Consider the following 18,201-nt stretch of genomic DNA (forward strand, 5'->3'; position numbering starts at 1 on the left):
ACAGGTTAGCGGGTTCATCTATGCACGGGGAAGTCAGCGCTCGTGCAGTCGCACGTCGCACCGGCATTCCATACACTACTGTTTGGTTGGCAGTTAGGAGTACCCTCCGATGCTATCCGTACAAAATCCATCGGCGTCATGAACTGTTACCTGGCGATTTAGTGAAGCGGAGGGCATGTGCGGTGTGGGCGTTTCAAAAGATGGCGAAAGATGACGATTGGTTGAGTAACGTGTTGTGGGTCTGTCAACGCCCACAACTGCAGAATTTAGGATACCTAAAATCCTAGAACTGTCGTGGAAACTTCATTGCATGACGAGAAAGTCATGGTATAGGTTGGATTTACCACATCTACCGTTATCGGGCCTTTTTTCTTTTAGGAAATGCGTGATTCTCGTTTTGTAACTACTACCGTGACGGGTGAGAGGTACGCCGATATGTTACAGAATCGCATCGTCCCTAGCCTGGTTGATAAACACCTGCTGGAACGTACGATGTTTATACAGGATGGCGCTCCACCCCATATTGCTAGACGCGTGAAAGATCTCTTGCGCGTGTTGTTTGGTGATGATCGTGTGCTCAGCCGCCACTTTCGTCATACTTGGCCTCCCAGGTCCCTAGACCTCAGTCTGTGCGATTATTGGCTTTGGGGTTACCTGAAGTCGCAAGTGTATTGTGATCGACCGACACCTCTACGGATGCTGAAAGACAACATCCGACGCCAATGCCTCACCATAACTCCGGACATGCTTTACAGTGCTCTTCACAACATTATTCCTCGACTACAGCTATTGTTGAGCAATGATGGTGGACATATTGAGTATTTCCTGTAAAGAACATCATCTTTGCTTTGTCTTACTTTGTTATGCTAATTATTGCTATTCTGATCAGATGAAGCGCCATCTGTCGGATATTTTTTGAACTTTTGTATTTTTTTGGTTCTAATAAAACCCCATGCCATTCCAAGCATATGTGTCAATTTGTACCTCTCTATCTACATTATTCCGTGATTTATTCAGTTTTCAAATTTATACTGACTTTTTGATCACCCGGTATATAGTCTTCTCATTTTTCTATGTAGTGCCATCTTGACTAGTCATTTAAAATCATTTGCACAGAATTCCACAGCGTGGGACTTTAACCAGTCCAGAACGGAAGATTTTCAACAATTCATTAGCCGGTAAATGCTGAGAAGTAAGGGGAGGTGGTAATCCGAATGGACAATGAGGGCGACAGTAAGGCCATTGTTAAAAGGTAAAAAAATAAGCAACTAGAGATTGCAAATATGAATAAAGGAAAGACGAAAATTTAATACAACAATGTTGTGTTTTTATAATTGGTTTAGAGTCATGAAGCAGTTTGCGAATGCTGTTTTGTGTTAGAATCAGTTGATGACAATATTATAGTGTTTTAATGTTATTTAGTGGGCAACTTGAACGTAGTATTAAAGCATCCTGTCATAATAATGTGACCACGTATCAGGAGCTACCTTTTGCAGCGAGGACGGCTGCGACACCCGCAAGAAAAAGAGTCACAGAGGTTCTGGAAGGTACCAAAGGTCATGTGGAGGCATGGAGACTCCAGTGCCGCGGTCAGCTCCACGAGGAATCTTGGTCGAGGAACAGCCTGATAGAGTTGGTCCCACAGATTCTCGATTGGATTTAAATGTGGAGAGTTTTGTGACCAGTGTTGTACGGTGAACACATCCTAGTGCTCTTCGAGCACGTACTATGCGAAGTGTGGACACGTTGGGTTGTCCTACCGGTAGGTACCAGCGCCCCGAGGAAAATAAAATGCACGGAGGAGTGGACATGGTCCCCAAGGATAGATGCATACTTGTGTTGACCCTTTGTGCTTACAGAATGGCGGGATCTCCCAAGGGATGCCACGAAAATGTTCCGCGGACCATAATGCTCCCTTCTCTGGACTGGACCCTTCGGACGACTGCCGCACGGAGCATTAAACATGATTCATCTCAAAAGACCACCTGTCGGCACTCGGTGGACATCCATTGCGGTACTGGTACACAAATTGCAGACTTCGTCGCCGACAAACAGCGGTAAGCATGGGTGCATGAAACAGGCACCTACTTCAGAGGCCCATACGCACCAACGGTCGCTGGGGAGACATTGTTGGGAGCCCCTTGGTTCGCCTTGGCGCACAGTTCTCACAGTTGCACGTCAATCGCCCAGACATCTCTGCAGTCGTCGTTCATCCCTGTCATATATAGCCCATGATTTCCCACAATTGCCCCGGCGCCGGTTTTGGATAGCGCCATTTTGTCATGCACGGTTTACTTTAACCACGGCGATCCGCGAACAGTTGACAAACTTAGCCGTTTCGGAAATGCTTCCACTCTTGGCCTGAAAGTCAATGATCAAGCTTTTTGGACGTCAGATAAATCGCTCCGTTTCCGCGTTAGAGAGACTGCACAGTTTTTCGTGTCTCCCCCCCCCCCCCCGGGATACGCTTTATATAACCCTCCACTGCTAGTGCTGCCAACTGCCGTCTCCAAGTGGCTATTGCATGTTGACATCTTAACATAGGCGGTGGTCACATTAATTTGACCGGACCGTGTATTCCCTACATTAAAAATTGAAAATGAATCACCATTTGTGACTCTAACAATGGTTTGGGACAGCGTGTGAATTTCGCACGTAAGGATTTTAGGTTATGTTTATCGTAACAAGCCACCATTGTTGTCATGGCTGAGATTGTAATTTTCGCATTGCGAGAGAGAGGTAAATAAATTTTCCACGAGTATTTTCGTGAGTATTATTTACGTGTACTGTATTCCATTTGTGAAAAATACCAGGTGTTATGCACAACATCTTGAAAAGTGGATGCTGCTCTCACGTTGCGCGACAAATTCTCAAAATGAGATCTTCTGTAACTTCGTAAAAGAAACAGCTGACAGTCAGATGTATTGCCTGAAGATTTTGCTGCAGTTTCTGTATTCTGCGACCTATAACGACAGTGAAACTGATTGTTAAATACTTTTTGATGGGCGAGAGAAACGCTCAGTGCTGTCCGAACTTTGACAGTACTCTGAAAGTAAACAGATGGCTCTTTGTATTGTAGTTAGTAGTAACAAGGACAAAGAATTTTCGAATGAGAATTGATGAGCGTAGCTCTAAATGTTTAAATCTTTTACTATGAAATGAGAATGAATCGGGTAATGATTTGAAAATAGAGAATTGTGTTTAAAACTAGTCATCATTAACGCAAATATGATAGCAAGTAAGACAGAAAATTAAAGAAATTATTACATTAATTTGGTACATTTATATACGCTACTGGCCATTAAAATTGATACACCAAGAAGAAATGCAGATGATAAACGGGTATTCATCGGACAAATATATTATACTAGAACTGACATGTGATTACATTTTCACGCAATTTGGGTGCATAGATCCTGAGAAATCAGTATCCAGAACCTCTGGCCGTAATAACGGCCTTGATGCGCCTGGGCATTGAGTCAAACAGAGCTTGGATGGCGTGTACAGATACAGCTGCCTATGCAGCTTCAACACGATACCACAGTTCATCAAGAGTAGTGACTGGCGTATTGTGACGAGCTAGTTGCTCGGCCACCATTGACCAGACGTTTTCAATTGGTGAGAGATCTGGAGAACGTGCTGGCCAGGGCAGCAATCGAACATTTTCTGTATCCAGAAAGGCCCGTATAGGACCTGCAACATGCGGTCGTGCATTATCCTGCTGAAATGTAGGGTTTCGCAGGGATCGAATGAAGGGTAGAGCCACGGGTAGTAACACATCTGAAACGTAACGTCCACTGTTCAGATTGCCGTCAATGCGAACAAGAGGTGATCGAGACGTGTAACCAATGGCACCCCATACCATCACGCCAGGTGATACGCCAGTATGGCTATGACGAGTACACGCTTCCAATGTGCGTTCACGGCGATGTCGCCAAACACGGATGCGACCATCATGATGCTATAAACCTGGATTCATCCGAAAAAATGACGTTTTGCCATTCGTGCACCCAGGTTCGTCGTTGAGTACACCATCGCAGGCGCTCCTGTCTGTGATGCAGCGTCAAGGGTAACCGCAGCCTTGGTCTCCGAGGCGATAGTCCATGCTGCTGCGAACGTCGTCGAACTGTTCGTGCAGATGGTTGTCGTCTTGCGAACGTCCCCATCTGTTGACTCAGGGATCGAGACGTGGCTGCACGATCCGTTACAGCCATGCGGATAAGATGCCTGTCATCTGAAATGCTAGTGATACGAGGCCGTTGGGATCCAGCACGGCGTTTCGTATTAGCCCCTGAACCCACCGATTTCATATTCTGCTAACAGTCATTGGGTCTCGACCAAGGCGAGCAGCAATGTCGCGATAGGATAAACCGCATTCGCGATAGGCTACAATCCGACCTTTATCAAAGTCGGAAACGTGATGGTACGCATTTCTCCTCCGTATACGAGGCATCACAACAACGTTTAACCAGGCAACGCCGGTCAACTGCTGTTTGTGTATGAGAAATCGGTTGGACACTTTCCTCGTGTCAGCACGTTGTAGGTGTCACCACCGGCGCCAACCTTGTGTGAATGCTCTGAAAAGCTAACCATTTGCATATCACAGCATCTTCACGTCTGTAGCACGTCATCTTCGTGGTGTAGCAATTTTAATGGCCGGTCGTGTATCTTAACTTTCCATACTGTTCGTTGTGAATGTAATCTCTAAGCATCTAAAATTCTTGACAGTACTCTCAGTATCTGTCGATGTTTTCATCTTCATGAACTCCAAAAATGACACAAATTTCCGCTTCCAAGACGCCATTACTATGACTATTCATACACAGTATCTCATTTTGTACTTTAGATCTCTTGATAGTGGCTGTGGCATCTGAGTTAGTGATGTAGGCAAGCTGAGAGCGTGCCGCAAATCGTCCAGCAGGGCGCACTCAACAAGAACATGCGCTATCGTCAGATTATCGCATCTGCAGTGAGGAGGATCCTCCCGACCCAGAAGGAACTCGTGGATGAGTCTCGTGTGGCCGATGCGCAGTCAGCAGAACACAATGGCATCTTCCCGAAAGGCCTGAAAAGATGATTGCCACACCTCTAATCGCCCTTAACTTGTTTTGGGCCGTAGTAGCCTACCATTGAAATTCCCAGAGCCTCAAAATATTGCGTCGAAGTTGTAGTCGTAAGTCGATGCTTGGTATTCCTACTTCAGGTTGATCTCCTGCAATTTCGCCTTCAGCTAGACGGTCGGCGAATTCATTTCCTGCAATGCCTATGTGGCTCGGTGTCCAGATGAAAGTCACTATCTTGCCAGAGCTGTAGAGGATAATCAGTAGGTCCTGGTTGTTGGCGACCAAAAGATTTTTGGGATAGCACAGGGATATGCCTTTTAAACAACGCCACGGATCAGAAAGTTCGTCTTGGCCAGGGATTCGACGTACCGCATAGCCTTAGGCATGGCAACCAACTCAATTGGCTGAGCGTACTTATCTTGTCCCCTTGCATTTGCAAAAGCGTAACCAACCCTGTCTTTGACTTTCGATCCGTCCGTATAGATATACACCGAATTGGAATAACCGCACAGGATCGAATGATACAGGAATCAGAGAAGGATACAATCAGCATCTTCCTTGGGGCCACAAAAATTATTTATCCGTATCACAGGACAGGGTGCAGACCACACGGGGTGTCGAGAGGGAGCTCCAGGAACACAGACTTAAAAGAGGCTGTTGGAGGTCCTTCAGTAGAGTATCGAGTAGGATCCCAGCTGGTAGGCTCAGTGTTGGGCGATGCGCAAAGAGTCTGGACGGTTGGTTGTGGAATAGAGTGACATGGGCAAGTAGTCATACGACAGATTGTGACTGCGTAATTTGCCAGAACATGCTGTCAACACAGCTCTCGGAAGGCCCCCGTTGTCAACCGCACGCCAATACGATGAACAGTGCTCAACAAGCTCAGTACGGATGGTGCTGCTGCCCCACAGGCAACGCATCTATAATCCAACCGGGATGAAATCAGCACTTTGGAAAATCCCAGAACTATGCGGTCCGCGCCCCACGAGGAGTTACTAAGAAAACGGAGAGCATTTATCTTCCTCATACAAGTTTCCTTGAGCTGGCGGATATGTGGTAGTCGTGTTAGCTTGTTGCCATATAAAATACCTAAAAAGTGAAACATTTCAACGACTTCAAGTAACTGCTCACCAAGATATTTCTGGATGCGGGTGGACAGTCTGGAGTCTATAAAAATGAATAGTTCGTGATTTTGCAGGAGAAATTTGACAGGCGTGATTCAGGGCTCAATCATGTACTCTCCAGACAGCCTTTTAAATTGGCGCTCAGCTGCGCACAGTGATGCAGAGGCACAGTACAGGCAAAGATCATCCACATGCAGAGACTGTGCGGCCCACTGCATTTACAATGCCATTGATGGCGATAGCGAATAACAGACTTTCTTCACAAGCGGTCCTTTTAATATGCAAGCTTATAAAGAGCATGCAACGGCCTTGCCGCAGTGGATACACCGGTTCCCGTGAGATTACCGAAGTTAAGCGCTGTCGGGCGTGGTCGGCACTTGGATGGGTGACCATCCAGGCCGCCATGCGCTGTTGCCATTTTTCGGGGTGCACTCAGCCTCGTGATGCCAACCGAGGAGCTACTCGACAGAATAGTAGCGGCTCCGGTCAAGAATACCGTCATAACAACAGGGAGAGCAGTGTGCTGACCCCATGCCCCTCCTATCCTCATCCTCCTCGGAGGATAACACGGCGCTCGGATGGTCCCGAAGGGCCACTTGTGGCCTGTAGACGGAGTGGTGGTTATAAAGAGCATAACTGGAGTGAAATGTCGTAACACCGTTCTCACGTACGGTAAAGTAGGCTGCCGAATGTAAGATATTAATTCAAAGATGCCCTATTGTGAAAATAGCTACAGTAAAAGATTTGAAGATTTATATCATGTGTCACCCCTTAGTTACAGGCTAATAGTAGTATTGCACTATTTCTCTAATTACACTCCTGGAAATTGAAATAAGAACACCGTGAATTCATCGTCCCAGGAAGGGGAAACTTTATTGACACATTCCTGGGGTCAGATACATCACATGATCACACTGACAGAACCACAGGCACATAGACACAGGCAACAGAGCATGCACAATGTCGGCACTATTACAGTGTATATCCACCTTTCGCAGCAATGCAGGCTGCTATTCTCCCATGGAGACGATCGTAGAGATGCTGGATGTAGTCCTGTGGAACGGCTTGCCATGCCATTTCCACCTGGCGCCTCAGTTGGACCAGCGTTCGTGCTGGACGTGCAGACCGCGTGAGACGACGCTTCATCCAGTCCCAAACATGCTCAATGGGGGACAGATCCGGAGATCTTGCTGGCCAGGGTAGTTGACTTACACCTTCTAGAGCACGTTGGGTGGCACGGGATACATGCGGACGTGCATTGTCCTGTTGGAACAGCAAGTTCCCTTGCCGGTCTAGGAATGGTAGAACGATGGGTTCGATGACGGTTTGGCTGTACCGTGCACTATTCAGGGTCCCCTCGACGATCACCAGTGGTGTACGGCCAGTGTAGGAGATCGCTCCCCACACCATGATGCCGGGTGTTGGCCCTGTGTGCCTCGGTTGTATGCAGTCCTGATTGTGGCGCTCACCTGCACGGCGCCAAACACGCATACGACCATCATTGGCACCAAGGCAGAAGCGACTCTCATCGCTGAAGACGACACGTCTCCATTCGCCCCTCCATTCACACCTGTCGCGACACCACTGGAGGCGGGCTGCACGATGTTGGGGCGTGAGTGGAAGACAGCCTAACGGTGTGCGGGACCGTAGCCCAGCTTCATGGAGACGGTTGCGAATGGTCCTCGCCGATATCCCAGGAGCAACAGTGTCCCTAATTTGCTGGGAAGTGGCGGTGCGGTCCCCTACGGCACTGCGTAGGATCCTACGGTCTTGGCGTGCATCCGTGCGTCGCTGCGGTCCGGTCCCAGGTCGACGGGCACGTGCACCTTCCGCCGACCACTGGCGACAACATCGATGTACTGTGGAGACCTCACGCCCCACGTGTTGAGCAATTCGGCGGTACGTCCACCCGGCCTCCCGCATGCCCACTATACGCCCTCGCTCAAAGTCCGTCAACTGCACATACGGTTCACGTCCACGCTGTCGCGGCATGCTACCAGTGTTAGAGACTGCGATGGAGCTCCGTATGCCACGGCAAACTGGCTGACACTGACGGCGGCGGTGCACAAATGCTGCGCAGCTAGCGCCATTCGACGGCCAACACCGCGGTTCCTGGTGTGTCCGCTGTGCCGTGCGTGTGATCATTGCTTGTACAGCCCTCTCGCAGTGTCCGGAGCAAGTATGGTGGGTCTGACACACCGGTGTCAATGTGTTCTTTTTCCATTTCCAGGAGTGTATTTTGGCTCATTACGCGTTCCATCTATGAAAGAACTTGAGGAAAATGGTCTTTTTCCTCTGCCACTAAGAAGAATTTGGGTTATGTAGCTGGGTACCGCAGAACACTGAAGCAATCTGCAATTACCCTTGATAACGAAGGTATTAAGAGTGTTGAATTTAATGACAGTAGCGGCAGTTCATTTCAAAGACGGAAAAATGGTTACGTTCGTTGTGACATTTGTTACCAACCACGACTTGTAACCATAATAAATGAGCATGTTCTGAAACACCAAACAACAGCACGATATTAGCAGATATTTACGCATATATCTTTTGATTAAAAATTCTTTCTCTTAGTGTAATTCCGTGTATTTCCATGACTAGTGCTCTATGATGCCCCTCTTTTGATTCTTTTGTACGACATATTTCTGTTGTAACTATGAATTTCAAATATTAATTATAGAAGCTGCTTTTCTTCCATCAGGGCTTTGCTATCGCATTATGGTCGTGCATAAATAAAAGAGTGACTTTTACCGATAGGTAACTTTAGTAAAAGCGGCGAAACGCTCCATATTACGACATTAGGGTAAACAATAAAAACGTTTAAACGCAACAAGGGAAATACTTTTAAAACTATATTACTAGCTGCGATGAGTTTTATATTGGTGTAAAGGTGAGCTTTATAGTCGCATAAATATTTTAGTTGAATTTTACTCCACTCTAGGGACAGCTTCAGTAGGCACTGGAGATCAGTTTCCCACCCAGTCATATTCGTTGTGTAGAGTGGTCAGGAACAGTCTGAAAAGCTTGCAAGGGTGTTGCTGGGGAGGTTACGCTAAGAGATAATTGTCAAGAAAAAAATTCGATACTTTGCGCCAATCAGGTCATTGTGCTCGCAAATTCAAGTACTTGTGGACGATAAAATGTGCTAATGCACAGAGGTCTGTGGGCCCGTGAGTTACCAATTGATGAAACGCTCATTACCAGTTAAAAAGTGCCTTTTTCGGAAGTGATAAATTTAGGCTAGGTAAGCAAAAGCTAGGTTTGTTCGGTTTGAGGAAACCAAAAGAAGAACGTTTGGCGACACTGTCTCTGGCAAGCTGCTTGAATTTGCGCGAGTAGTGTCCTGACTGGGCAACTCCAATGCAAAATAACTCGGAAACGGCGCAACGTATATAATGTTTTTTTCTAACAAGTATTTTGCAGCACAACCTACCCTGCAACACCCTTTCAAGCTTTTCAGGTTGTTTTAACCATCCTGTATATGTTACTATGTTGTTACAGTTTCAGTTTCGGTGAAATACGGGAACACGTGACCTAATACTGAGCCTACGATTTATCTTAGAAGGTAGATTAAAGAAAGGAAAAACAAAGAATTATAGCATTTCTAGATTTAGAGAAAGGAATCGATTGATACCACACGTCTTGAGCTATCAAAGAATCGTCAATTTGGTAATGGAGGGAAGTGTAGAGGGGAAAAGGAGACGAACGCGTGGATGCAATAAGCAGTTTCAAATGGATATATGTTGCAGTAGTTATTCAGACCTGACGAGGCTTGCAAAGGATAGACTATCATAGAGAGCTTCGGACTGAAGACCACAACAACATTTTGTTACATAAATGTCCTTTTCCATATAAAATTTTATGACCACCGAATGTTCTATGAAGATGAGATGTAGTGAGTGAGCGAGTTGGGGAAAGGGGTGGGAGAGGAATCGAAGGGAGGACGGAAGGAATGGACAGAGGCATAGAAGAGAGAGAGAGAGAGAGAGAGAGAGAGAGAGAGAGAGAGACTAATTAACAGACGTCAGTGGGTCCAAAACTTTTTACACTTCCGTTCGAGGTGAGGGAGGAGGAAGAGATCACTGTTTAACGTCCCGTCGACAACGAGGTCATTAGAGACGGAGCACAAGCTCGGATTAGGGAAGGATGGGGAAGGAAATCGGCCGTGCCTTCTCAAGGGATCCATGCCGGCATTTGCCTGGAGCGATTTAGGGAAATCACGGAAAACCTAAATAAAGATGGCCGGACGCGGGTTTGAACCGTCGTCCTCCCGAATTCGAGTCCAGTGTTCAAACCACTGCGCCACCTCGCTCGGTCTTTCGTTCGATTTCTTAGTTTAAAATTGTGCGGAATCCATAGTGGTACTCTAAGCGTGGCCGATTTGATCGCTCACGTGAAGGAGAAACTCATCACTGTTCAGCGTGTAGATTCGGGAAAGACGGCAATTTCTAGGATCTGAATCAGATATTGCTACAGCGCTCCTAATTATCTCACGTTCCTCAGTGAAAAACTATATGAGTTGACTATTGTTCATACCGTGTTTTACCAACTTGTTTCTCCACACTTGATCATTAGCAGCGGTGTAATCAACAACGTTCCACTACACTACGCAAGAATAGGTAACAATAATGTGAACTGAGCAGTTTCAAATCATACCGGATCACACAAGCTCTTTCATAGGAAGCAAATCGAGAAGAGAGTGTGGGTAAGCCGTTCTCAAAAGTCAATGGAAATCCACGGTTCATACAGCGTGGAAGATAGTACAGTGGGTATACATGGTTATGTAAATGAATGTGTGTTTCTCGAACAATGACACCAATAGTCAATATCTGAAATCTTTCAGTGTGACCTCCCTACAGACCACAGAAGGAAAACGTCGAAATAGGCCATCTGTATTTTCTTAAATACACACTTCTTGCTGCCCAAAACCCCAGTAAATTGGAGAAATCTCACCTTTTAGGCATTTTGGTTATTACTCACTTACCACAGCGCTAAGCTGCGAGTGAGGGTGTAAAAAGTTCAGTTCACTAAAGTACAGTGCGTGAACATTCTTTCAGCTACCACATGATTTTATGAAACTGCATCTGGAGTGCAGTATTATATGAAAAGGAAATGAGAATGAGGGAAAACTGGATCTATTTTAATGTGATGTTATACGAGGCTATTAAAATTAATTCAGCAGGTAGGACATGAAATGAAGAGGTATTCTGCTAATGTATACGAAACACATAATGAGTAGGAAGTACAGGTTAATTATCTGGGTAGTAAAAAGGCTAATTACCTGGGTAGTAAAAAGAAAAAAATGTTTGGGTACAGTTAAGGATTGCGTCAGGTAAAACATTTTACTGAAGATGATGAGCAAAGCAGTGATGAAAAATAAATTCAAAATAGGAACAGACTGAGGGCAGCATAAAACCAAGGGAAAGACTGACCACTATGAATACGTCTTATGCACAATAAAGTAATGATATTTTGACATGAGTGAAACTTTACGACTAGCTATTATTGTTGTATTGTGATCTTCAGTCCGAAGACTGGTTTGATATACACTATGTGATCAAAAGTATCTGGACACCCCCAAAACCATACGACTTTAATGCAGGTACCCCATATCAGCGCCCTCAGTAGTCATTAGACATCATAAGAGAGCAGAATGGGGCGGTCCACGGAACTCACGGGCTTCGAACGTGGTCAGGTGATTGGGTGTCACTTGTGTCATACGTCTGTACGCGGGATTTCCACACTCTAAAACATTCCTAGGTCCACTGTTTTCGATGTGATAGTGAAGTTAAAGCGTGAAGGGACACGTATAGCACAAAAGCGTACAGGCCGACCTCGTCTGTTGACTGACAGAGACCACCGACAGTTGAAGAGGGTCGTAATGTGTAATAGGCAAACACCTATCCAGACCATCACACAGGAATTCCAAACTGCATCAGGATCAACTGCAAGTACTATGACAGTTAGGCGGGAGGTGAGAAAACTTGGACTTCATGGTCGAGCGGCTGCTCATAAGCCACAGATCACGCCGGTAAATGCCAAACGACGCCTCGCTTTGTGTGAGGAGCGTAAACATTGGATGACTGAACAGTGGAAAAACATTATGTGGAGTGACGAATCACGGTACACATTGTGGGTATGGCGAATGCCCGGTGAACGTCATCTGCTAGCGTGTGTAGTGCCAACACTAAAATTCGGAGGTCGTGGTATTACGGTGCGGTCTTGTTTTTCATGGAGGGGGCTTGCACCCCTTGTTGTTTTGCGTCACTGTCACAGCACAGGCCTACATTGATGTTTAAATCGCCTTCTTGTTTCCCAAGAGCAATTCGGGGACGGCGATTGCAACCTTCAACACGATCGAGCACCTGTTCATAATGTACGGCCTGTGGCGGAGTGGTTGCACGACAATAACACCCTTGTAATGGACTAGCCTGCACTGAGTCCTGATCTGAATCCTATAGAACACCTCTGGGATGTTTTGGAACGCCGAATTCGTGCCAGGCCTCACCACCGACATCGATACCTCTCCTCAGTGTAGTACTCCGTGAAGAAAGGGCTGCCATTCCCCAAGAAACCTTCCAGGACCTGATTGAACGTAGAGTGAAAACTGTCATCAAGGCTAAGGGTGGGTCAACACCATACTGAATTCCAGCATTACCGATTGAAGGCGCCACGAACTTGTAAGTCATTTTCTCTCCACGATACTCTATCGTGTGCAGGCAGAAGCTTCATCATCTCCGAATAACCACTTCAACCAGCATGTATTTGAACCTGCTTTCAGTACTATCTGTCGGTCTTTCTGTGGAACTTTTACCCCTCACACCTCTCTTCACTATTAAATTGTTGATTCTTTGACGCCCCAGAACGCGTCCTATCAATCAATCTCTTCTTTTAATAAAGTTACCTCAAATTTCTCTTCTCCCCAGTTATATTTAGTATCTCCCCATTAGTTACGCCATCTACTAATCTACGAGCACGTTTCACTTCTGTACAAGGCTACTCGCCAGACAAATGACTTCAGAAAAAAATCATATCCTAATACTCAAAATTATGTTTGAAGTTAACAAATCTCGGTTCTTGAGAAACGATTTTCTTGCTACTAATAGTCTATGTTTTATATCGTCTCTAAATCGGTCGTCTTCAGTTATTTTTCTGTCCAGATACTAAACCCATCTACGACCTTTAGTGAATCATTTCCTAAAGTGGATCTAATTACCTCAGCTTAGACTGATTTAATTCGATTACAATTCATTACCCTTGTTTTGCTTTTGTTAACGTTCATATTACATTCTCCTCTCACGACACTGCACTTCCGAAATCTTTGCAGACTGTGACAGAATGAAAAGTTATCGGTTAACCTCAAAGTTTTTATTTCTTCTCCAAATTTTTCTTTGACTTCCCTTACTTTTTGTTTAATGTACAGGCTAAGTAACGTCTAGGATATGCCACGAACCTGCCTGATTCCCATCTCAATCACAGCCTCCCTTTCACGCCCTTCGACTCTTGGTTCTGTACACGTTGTAAATAGCCTTTCTCTCCCAGTATTTTACTCTTGCTACTTTCGGAATTTCAAAGATAGTGTTAAAGTCAATATTGTTAAAATCTTTCTCTAACTTTACAAAAGCTATAAAATGTAGGTTTGCCTCTACTTAACCTCTCTTCTAAGATAAGTCGTAGTAGGATCAGTATTGTCTCTCGTGTTCCAACATTTGTCCAGAACCCAAACTGGTGTTGCCTTTGGTCTGCTTCTGCCAGTCTTTTCATTTTTTTAATTTTTTTTTTTTGTAAATAATCGATGTCGGTATTTTGCAACCATGACTTTTACCCCTGTTTCGTATATCTTGCACACCAGATGGAATGCCGGCCGGAGTGGACGAGCGTTTCTAGGCGCTACAGTCTGGAACCAAGCGACCGCTACGGTCGTAGGTTCGAATCCTGCCTTGGGCATGGATGTGTGTGAAGTCCTTATGTTAGTTAGGTTTAAGTAGTTCTAAGTTCTAGGGGAGTGATGACCTCAGAAGTTAAGTCCCATAGTGCTCAGAGCCATTTGACCAGATGGAATAGTTTTGACGTGGATGGCTCTCCCAAGGCTATCTGACGGAATGCCGTCCACTGCAGGGGCCTTACTCCGTCTTACGTTTTTCAGTAGTCTACCAAATTCTTCTCGCAGTATCAGATCTCCCAGCTCATGTTCATCTGCTTCACACATTACCAACTGGAGGTTGGAAGTGTCAAAATGCCATTTTTTAAATACTTTGCATTCCTTACATAGAGCGCACTGTTTGAGTAATGACCCATTGTAGTATTAGTTATTCTTCAGCTAAATATCAGGCGAGCTTATAGTGCTGCAGAGGGAGACTCATGTGGTAATATTTGGAAGGGGGTTTTCCAATACCCGTCATCTCTATTATAACCATAGGATACCTCCTGAAAACGTTGGTCAGAACTGGTGGATGGGAACCGTTCTTCTTACTGTCTGTTTAACCTTATCTCTGAGAAGCGTTCACATCTGAATTAATGGTGACTAGTTTCGAACTATTAGCTCATTTTAAAACCACTACCAGAATCATTCTCATGATATTAATGAAAACTGCATAAAAGATTTATAAACTTCGAGCTGTAAATTTTACGCTATGAAACTTCCATTAATCACGGGACGACAACTCAAGTAACGGTTTGAAAACGAACAGACTTGTCCGAAGCTAGTCACTGGAACTCAAATGTGAATGCGACAAAGACGAATTAAAGTAATAGCTAGATTAAATAAAGTTGCTGATCCTCCTGCCAACACAATGTTGGAATTCCTCAAGGATCTATTTTTACTTTAATTCTGGGACGATATGTCCAGAGACAAAAATTATGAAAGCCTAGTGTACTTATAAGTGGATTTGTTTGTACAGATACAGAGTACAGTCAATGACGTGTTCGACAAGGGCAGTGCAAATATGTCTTTAATGCATTTACAATCTGTCATAATATTGACAGTTGTAGAACAATCCAGCAGCGAGTTGGTTAAAGATTATGCTTTTGTGAATGAACTTCATTAATCATTGGAACCGCATCCTAGTCGATAATGTAAATTGGGTTGCCTATTTTAAGATGCACGAAATAATTTCCAAACCAGTTTTATTTTGGCCGGCCTGTCTACCTACCCTCAGCAGCCTGCATCCGTTTGTTACTCTGTCGGGAAGCGCTGCCTTCACGTGCCGGTCACACCATACAGTGTGGAATACTGTTATCGACAGTCGCCTTGCTGAAGAGACGACAAAAAGAGCAGCGGTAAAATAGCAGCGACCAGGCGTTAGCGTTATCTGCCACTACAGGCGTGAGTTATGCAGCGGCCCTAATTCCCCAACACTAGAGAATGATAAGCCGGCTGGCTGCCAAAGCGCAACCAGTCCCCGTTTCGTTCAGCACAGCCTTCAAACGTGCCTGTGTGTTGTGAAATCGCCCTGGTAATTTAGTTTGTACCATTCGTTCTCTTGCGGCGGCCACATACCCCACGAAGAAAGCGTTCAACAGATGTAAACAAAATAAAAGAATGGAAGACTGATTAGAAAGAGCATGGGGAGGGGATGTAGCCTTTCGCTCCTACTGCTCAGTTAAAAGATCGAAGTAGCTGTGGTAGAAACAAAAGATTAGCACATAAGTGTAATTAAAACTGAGGGGAAAAAATATCAATAACATTTGCTGACGACATTGCTATGCTAAGTGGAAGTGAGGAAGAATTTCAGGACCCGTAGAATGGAATCAACAATCTAATGAGTACGCACTATGGATCGAAAGTAAACCAAAGTAAGACGAAAGCAATGAAGAGTACAGAAATGAGACTAGCGAAAAACGTAGACATCGAAATTGGGGACTACGAAGTAGACGAAGTGAAGGAAATCTGCTACCTAGGCAGCCGCGCGGGATTAGCCGAGCGGTCTCGGGCGCTGCAGTTGTGGACTCTGCGTCTGGTCCCGGCGGAGGTTCGAGTCCTCTATCGGGCATAGGTGTGTGTGTTTGTCCTTAGGATAATTTTAGGTTAAGTAGTGTGTAAGCTTAGGGACTGATGACCGTAGCAGTTAAGTCCCATATGATTTCACACACATTTGAACATTTTGCTACCTAGGAAGCCAAATAACACATGACAGACGAAGCAAGGAAGACTTAAAAAGCAGACTGGAATACGCAATGAATACGCAAAGATGTGTACTAATATCAAACATCGGTCTTAATTTGAAGAAGAAATTTATGCGATTGTACATTTAAATAACGTGAGATGTGGTAGAATAGAAAGATATTGAACATTAGGCAGACTGATATGATAAGGAATGAGGAGGTTCTCAGGCCAAGTGTTAAACCAACAAGGAATAATGTTCTTAGCTCCTGAGGCAGCCATGGATGATAGAACTGTAGGGGAAGTCAGAGATTGGAGCATTAAAAACAATTAAGAACGTTGGGTGTTAGTGCTACTCTCAAATGGAAAGGGTGGCACATAGGACAGGAATTCGCGGTGGGGTGCATCAAACCAGTCAGAAGATTAAAGACTCAAAAACGTGTAAGTGTTGCCTTTCTACTATTTATTTAGGAATATTTTGGCGGGTAATTTTAGTTTGGAAAAAAATTTGCATGATTCTTGGGAAACTGTTTAAGATTAAAATGGTTTCGATGCACGCACTTACTTGTTAGGTTTATTAGAACCCAATTAGATGAAAGATAACTCCTGACATCATATTGTATTCTTTACAGCTGACTCTTTTATTTCGTCATACATCCGACGTGTATAAAGTTTGTTGAATTCTGTGTAAATGACCTAAAACTAAAGGATTTCCTATATTTGAAGGAAAGCTGTGTGAATGAATTGTATTTCCTGTGATGTGTTTCATTTAACTGATATTGTTAATTAGCTATGAAACAAAGGTTATTCTGGTGGTGTAAACTCTTCAGTTTTGCAACTGTGTGGAAAATACCGGGAAACTAAGCTACAGAATCAAATATTATAAGCTATACACTAAATAAAGCTATTTTTGTTCTGAAACGGAAGGAAAACAGAAGAATAGAAATCGTTTTGTTGTTTGCAGATGAGTCAGGAAAAGTATGTGGTAGTTATAAAGCTACCTGCACAACATAAGTTATTAGTCATATAAGGTATGTGCAAAACTATGTAAATATTTGTTTTTCAATCTACTAATCTAGAACTAATGTTTGCCACATCATAAACGTACTATATTCCGTCACCCAGTTACGTAACATGTATCATTAATTATGTATGTAAACCAACGGAAAAAATTGACACCTACTGTCGCTTCTTTCAAGCTGAAATTCAAATCATATAATAATAATTTTCAGACTGAACAATAAAAAAAATCCCAATGAAGATAGCGCAAACATTGCAGAACTATGTTTTGGTACAGAAAAACTAAATGAACGGTGTCTTGGATAAGGCCGAATATCCGTGCAGATGATTTCACCATTCTGGAGAGAATTTTCTGATTTTTAAAGCGACGTACGGTATGCGATGTCCTTTCCGTGACGTAGGTGCTACATGCGTAATGAAGCCTATACTAATTTTGGGCGGCATGACTTTACATTAATGCGTCGGAGGTAAAAAGAGTTAAAAAAGCTATTATGGCTAATATTCTGTTGCTCTGTTCACTTGGAAAGTGCGATTTTATTAACACTGATTAGCATACAAGTACTGAACGGATTCCAGCACTTGACTCCGCTCAGAAACCAGTAGAAAAGTAATATTTCCAGAAATAGAAAGAGAAAATAAGGAACCGGTCTTCTGCCGTTATAGTCACATTGTCATTGATATCTCCAGAACTGCTTGGCGACTGTGAAGTAACAGCACAACATTTAATTACTATGTTACGATCTCGTCATGATGAGTCAATGTCGATTCAGTCGATGTATCTTTCCTGTGGAAGCCACAATGAACTGCTACCGTGTAATTTTTACATAACAATCAGCTGCACTTTAGCTTTGTTCCACATCTGATTATTTTCATTACTTCTTCTGAGGAAATA

The 18,201-nt window shown here is 44.2% G+C and overlaps 1 protein-coding gene and 1 pseudogene across 2 annotated transcripts in view; one reads left to right on the top strand and one right to left on the bottom strand.

Annotated features, from left to right (window-relative positions):
- The window catches only part of LOC126190944 (multiple C2 and transmembrane domain-containing protein), an 876,357-nt gene that overhangs the window by 307,474 nt on the left and 550,682 nt on the right, over window positions 1-18,201 (bottom strand). The window lies entirely within an intron of this gene.
- On the top strand, window positions 6,487-6,604 carry LOC126089858 (5S ribosomal RNA; annotated as a pseudogene).

This window comes from Schistocerca cancellata, chromosome 6 (assembly GCF_023864275.1).
Source record: "Schistocerca cancellata isolate TAMUIC-IGC-003103 chromosome 6, iqSchCanc2.1, whole genome shotgun sequence".
Lineage (NCBI taxonomy): Eukaryota > Metazoa > Arthropoda > Insecta > Orthoptera > Acrididae > Schistocerca > Schistocerca cancellata.